A 7,000-nucleotide genomic window follows, 5' to 3' on the forward strand; every position below is an offset into this window, starting at 1 on the left:
TATAATGAGACAGTTAGTCTGCAGGTGTGAAAAAGCTCCCCAATATCAGAGCCTTAATGTTTTCATATAAATCCTGAATATCTTCATTTACTCATATCGCTGACTTGATGATCGCCAATAAAATAAGCCTGGGTGGTTTCATATCTCCAGCAGACATAATATGTGGCTGTCATTTCTCTTTCTGACAGATACGGCCTTGGCTTTGCCTTCATCCAGCTTCATTCATCACAATACACCGATTTTTCCCTGCATGATCAATTTTATATTTTCCTCCCAAATATGATCCATATAGTGAACTTTACTGACTACAGTGCTATCAGCGCACTGTCACTGAAATGGGTGAAATACAATAGAGTGAGAGAAAGTAGTGTATGAGTATGACGTAAAAGGAAAATCTAACTTTGGATTTAAAAATTTTTTTAAAAAGTGTTAGGTATTAGCCCCCAACTTTTATTTTTCTAAATTAAATCGAAGCTTGCCTTCAAATGTGAGTCTACCTGTGTGTAGTTTTTGTAGACCCCTAAGGTTTATTTTTGTTTTTAAACTAAGGGATAATCAGCACTGTCATGCACAACAAACTCATTAGAAATGTCTGCCCTGCAGTTATGGAGAGGTTTAAAGCACCTCTTTAACGCTGGACCTCTATAACTCTATAGAAGGGGCCTTCAACCCTGGTCCTCCAGATCTACTGTCCTGCAGATTTTAGATGCTTTCCTGCTCCAACACAACCAATTCAAATGACCAAATTTAGCAATTACCTCTTCAGCATGCTATGAAGTTATGCAAAGGCATAACAAGCAGGGATGCATTTACAAACTGCAGGACAGTAGATCTCGATGACCAGGATTGGAGACCCCTGCTCTGTAGGACCTGCATATATCTACTGCTCAGGTGTAAGGAAATGAGATCTGTCAACAAAACAATTATTCATCATCCACTCATCAAATCTGAATCTTATTGCAATAAAAATACTGCTGTAGAAATAAGTCTGTAACGTTGCAATAACTTTGAAAGAATGTTACCTTCCAGCAGGATAGTGGCCGTAAACATTCAGCCTGAGTTACGAGAGAAGGGTTTAGAACAATGCATGTTCAAGTGGAAGAACGGCCTAGTTAAAGTCTAGACTGATGGTTTAAATGGCATGTACTTATATAGCGCCTTTATTCAAGTTAGGAGACTTGACCAAAGCGCATTACACTAAATTCATTAACCATTTCACGCACACACTGATGGTGGCAAGCTACATTGTAGCCACAGCTGCCCTGGGGCTCACTGACAGAAGCGGGGCTGCCATACACTGGCACCACCGGGCCCTCTGACCACCATCAGTAGACAATGCAGGTGAAGTGTCTTGCCCAAGGACACAACAACACTGAAAGTTGGAGTCAGAGCTTGAACCACCAATCCTTCAATTTCAGGGCAAACTCCTACATCCAACGCCACTGTCGCCCTTTAATCTGATGGTATTTTGTAATTCTTGGAAACTGTTGCTTCAGAGAATTTGATGCAGTCTAACTGGGCTGGATTTATTTGGCACCACATGAGCCAAAATGTTGGTATTAACATGTGCAAAAAGAGACTTACGTGACATAAAAATAAAATTGCCTTTGGCAAAACATGGAAAAGCTTTATAAAAAAAAAAAAAAAAGAAGAAACAAAAGCCAAATGTCCTGAAACACCAAGGTTCTGAATTAAATATTTGACTGAGTGTGTCTTTGCCAAAGCTGAGCAAAGTGAACAGAAGAAGACTGGTGTTAACTTGGCAGCTGCTGGAACACACAGTGCCTACAGAGTTATATTCTGAGTCCTCATTTATAATCGTCTTAAACATTAGAAGCTTAATGTCAGAATGTCTTCTCTGGGGCATTTTGTATTCAACTGCTGCTGGATCAGCTAACCTAGAGCTTATCTTTTTATGCATCATGGGATGCATCCAAACAGTACAGCTACCTCCTCACACACACACATAAACAAGCAGCCCTGCATACATGCAGGCAAGGTATGCTTCCTGTCTCCTTCAATCCGCTCATGTGACTCACTTTCCAAGGACTGCCTACTGGGATCAGTTGCCATAGCAACCAGCTGATCATATGATGGTTACTCACCCTTTGAGCATTTGTGTCTTTTTTCCCAACCTTCTCATTCTTCCTCCCTTCTCTAAAGGACCCTTTACCACCGTTCCTCTCTGCTGTTGTGAATAACCCTCTGTACTACTGTACACCATCCATTCAACGACGCAAACCCTGTAGTTGGGCCTCCTGCTGGTGGTTTGTTGCCTTTGGTGTGTGACTCATAAACACAATGGTTATCACACCTTCAAAAATATTCATTGCTACCCTGATGTCCCCTGCATCCTGTCAGAGCCCAGATTCTGGTGCAGTATTACTCACCTTAAAGGTTCATGAATAGCCAACAGCCATAATTCTTAAAGTGCAAAGCCCTAAAGCCCTGAGAAAGGGACTCCCACTTCATATTTTCTGTTCCACAAATGGGAACAGCTATATTATGACTTTATATCATCACAACTTTCACTTTGGACATTTACTCCTCTTGTCAGGTTTCTATTTTTACAGTGCAGGGCTGTTCCATAGGCAACAGCTCCGAGTGCTTGGATGCATCCTTAATATCTCACACACTGTTAAAGTAGAGCACAGAATGGAGGGCTAATGAGCCATCAGACTGGGCTGTGATTTTACAGCTCTCTTTAAGGCCATTGATAAAGGCTTAGTTCTGTGAGGTCTGACAACTTAATACCCTGTAAACAAGGGCTTATGGGAAGCCTCCCAGACTTACATTAAATCTAAAAGATCTTAAGTGTACTAAAAAATGACTGGTCCTCATATTAGATGTATGTAAATTCTATTCAAGTTCTCTGTAATGCTTTTCAATAGTACAGTGCCTTGCAAATGTAATGATTTATTTCTGCTAACAACCCTAAACTGATAGACCACCACAAAGAAATGCATTATAGGGAAGTAAAATGAAAAGTTTTCAAAATTTCTAGCAAGAACATTTCAACATTTTTGACATGAATTTGTATTCAGCTGTATCTGAATCAAAGCTGTATAAACCCAGCATGTGTTGTAATGGCAGCTTAAATTCATTTAGGCAAAGCACCTTGGTTTAGATGCAGAAATGTCTGCCCATTGTGTCTAAAAAATACCTAAGCCAGGGGTGTAGTGGTAGTAGTGTTTCTCATTTTACATGATGAACTCCGTCAAGCCGTTTCCGGAGGCGAAACTGATGAAACTCTGTTAAATGTAGGGGTATCAGATATAAAGATTTGATACTTGATTTTATTTGTAAGAAGAATATTTTTTATTCTAGGTAACAAATGCTAGTTTGTGTTGGCCACTAAATCCAAATAAATAAAATGACATTTTTAATCGTAGCAATGTGAAAAAGTCCAAGAGGGATATATATATACCCTGGCAAGGACTCATATGCTGTGAGTGCATTCATGAATGAGCCTCCACAGTAAAGTTCCATCCCTTGCCACCATTCTCGAGAGAGAGACAGGTTGCCATGTTCCAAGTTAAACCTGCTGATAGAAACCTAAGGGCAGAACCTGTTCTTAGTCCCGAGGGGCGTTTCCATCCAGCTGAGCCTAGTCAGCCTTTCCGATGCACTCTCTCTCATTGCGTAGTCTGCTTCTTTCAGCTTACTCCAAGAACCTGACACCTTGCCCACTTTCCTCAGGATGGATGAAAGCAGTCCCTGGAAAATGGTGGACAAATGAGGAAGGTGGGGAATTTTAGAAGATCCTGTTAGAATTTACTGGTTCAATTTATTTGAATAAGAACACAGTGTAAGATATATTAGTATTCAGTACACATTAACCAGTTGACGGCCATTGTTGCGAATATGCAACAAACATTTTGTATTATGTACACAGCTAAGATAGCCTGTGAATTCCCTCAGTTTCATTTATCACACATTCAGTGTGGACCTAGGAACCTTTGACAAGCTCTTGTTCCTGTTAAAACTGGTCCCTAACAGTGCATGTTATGATTGACTGTTATGAATGTCACAAATAGGACAGTGGCAACCTAGTGGTTAGGGCATAGGGCTTTGAATCCTGAGATTGTGAGTTTGATTCCCCCACCGCCACTCTGGCTCCCTGAACAAGACCCTTAACCCCACACTGCTCCCCGGGCGCTGCACAATGGCAGCCCACTGCTCCCCAAGGGGATAGGTTAAATGCAGAGAATTCATTTCGTCGCTCTGTACTTGTCACAGTGTATTGACAATAAAATTGAATTATTTTATTTATTATTATATAAATTTGTAATATTCCCAATTTAATGTAATATACCCACATTTCTAATTCTATTTGAGTAGTTTATCTTAATAGTTTATATAAATATGGGTGACAGGGGGTTAAACATCCTTCACTATCATGATGGAGAGGAACTAAATCATTTGTATTCTTTCCCCCTCTTTGTCTATGTCCTTTCTAATAGCCCATCCCCGCTGCTCAGCAGACAAGAGAGTCATTAGTAGTCACTAAAGCTTCGCTCCTGTTCCTCAGATAAAGGAAAAAACACAGAAGTCACGACCAGGGAAGGAGAACCATTAGTATTGACACCTCTGATGAATGTGCAGCCAGAAGAACGATGAGACAGATTTGAGAAAATATGGTATTATACATGATTGTAATGATTTAAACATTACATATTTTGAAGAACTTAATATATTATACAATAATAATGAACATTAAAATAAACAGAACTAATTCAATAGGCTTATCATAATCAACCAGGCTTTTCTTTTTAATATGATGTCTGATAGCCAGATGGAAAAGCTTCATCATTTTTTATTATCAATGTTTGAGGTTTTTTGGAATTTAGAAGATTATAATACATGTTTTTAAAGATTTTTTTTTTCCTGTGCTTTTTTGTGCTTTCCCAGAAATGGTAATGTGCTTCCTAAGGAATGGCCTAAATGATGACTACAACTTTTACTGGAGTGTATAAGTTGCAAATAAAAAGGATGATTAAACACACTTATAGTTATTGCTTTGGAAAATCCTGAATGTATTTTTCAACAAAAGCATAAAATGTTGAATTGACCTTATATGAGTAATGCGTTGCTATCCCAGCAACTTATTTGATTGTACCTTTAATTACGCTAAACATTTCAAGAAATTAGTGAAGTGTGCAGATTTTTTTTTTTTACTTTGAAGTGCTAATACCGATAGTTATGTTTAATTTAAATAGTACTTATAACCTGTAGAGAAACGATTTAATGCATTTCCTATAAATAACCTTTTCCATTTTAGGCTGTGAAGAATATACAATATTCTGATAGTGAACATTTTTTTTAAATGCATCAAATTTGCTTTAAGAGACAGAAACAACACATTTGAAAGAACACACCAAAGAAGTAGAGTGGGGCTATTATAACATTGTTATTAGATTTAAATTATGTTATTTAGTAGATCAGTAGAGAATAAATAGCATTTCCAATGTCCCATGTTAACAGAAAAAGAAAATTTGCTTCTGGGCACACTGGCATGAAACTAGCTCAAATCATACATCCAGAATAGTCAGTGAAAACTCTATCTGACGAAGTGTAAACAGCCTTACCTGCTAACTCATGACTATGTGACTGCAGAGCCAGGAGGGAGGCGTGGCCCTCATGTTTTGAGTAGATGAATTTCCAGATTTCTCAGTAATCACCCAGAGTATCCTAATGAAATACTAGCACCCTGCATGCTTTGACCCTGTCTGCTGCAGTGTCGTCACAAACATCCAAATATGTGGGACAGATGGTGGTTCATTCAACTGTGTAACCAGACTTTCTAGCCTCTTAATTTCTTGGTTAACCAGCCAAAAACATAACAGGTGCTGCAGAGTAAATAGAAGCAAAATATGCAGTGAATACAATCTGTTTTTCTTCAATGAAAGACATGCTCTCAAGTTATTTCTAAGTGCTTTTTCAGTATTACACAATGAGTCCTAATATTTTAACTCTACAAATAACTTAATTTGATCCTGACTACAAACTGCCTGACATGTATTTATTTTTTCAGTTATTTAGTTTGATGTTTGTTATCTTAAATTTTTTCGAACATTACTGTACTTTTTAGTTATATGGAATATAAACAGAGGTTGGCGGAGTGCTTTCAAAATAGAAACTTGTCCAAATAATTATTTAAGTAAGACTTAAAAATTGTCAGGGTTGGTTGTGGTTTAGGACCCAAATGCAGAGGCAGAGAGGCTGAGATAATAAGATAATTTTTGTGGATTTAATAAAAGGAAACTGTTCAACAGAGGCAGGAAACCAAAAATCCAACTAATAATGAAACGCAGACCAGAACCATGGAGACATCAAGGGAAAACCAAACACGAGGAGCCAAGGAGAGACAAGGAACGTAGACCACAGCATGGGAACACAGCAAAGACAAGGAACCAACAAACAGTGAGAGCAGAGGGAGAACATACAGGACTGTCTCAGAAAATTAGAATATTGTGATAAAGTTCTTTATTTTCTGTAATGCAATTAAAAATCATGTAATGTCATACATTCTAGATTCATTACAAATCAACTGAAATATCTTTTAGCCTTTTATTGTTTTAATATAGCAGATTATGGCGTGCAGCTGAAGAAAACTCAAAAATCCTATCTCAAAATATTAGAATATTTCCTCAGACCAAGTAAAAAAAAAATATAACAGCAAAACAAAATCAAACATTTGAAAATGTCCATTAATGCACTCAGTACTTGCTTGGGAATCCTTTTGCACAGATTACTGCATCAATGTGGCGTGGCATGAAGGCAATCAGCCTGTGGCATTGCTGAGGTGTTATGGATGCCCAGGATGCTTCAATAGCGGCCTTTAGCTCATTTGCATTGTTGGGTCTGGTGTCTTGCAGCTGCTTCTTCATAATACCCCACAAATTATCTATGGGGTTCAGGTCAGGGGAATTGGCAGGTCAATCAAGGACAGTAATGCCATGGTCAGTACATTAGTTAGTGGTGGTTTTGGCACTGTGGG

The sequence above is a fragment of the Cyprinodon variegatus genome, unplaced genomic scaffold (assembly GCF_000732505.1).
Source record: "Cyprinodon variegatus isolate N-32 unplaced genomic scaffold, C_variegatus-1.0 Scaffold185, whole genome shotgun sequence".
NCBI lineage: Eukaryota > Metazoa > Chordata > Actinopteri > Cyprinodontiformes > Cyprinodontidae > Cyprinodon > Cyprinodon variegatus.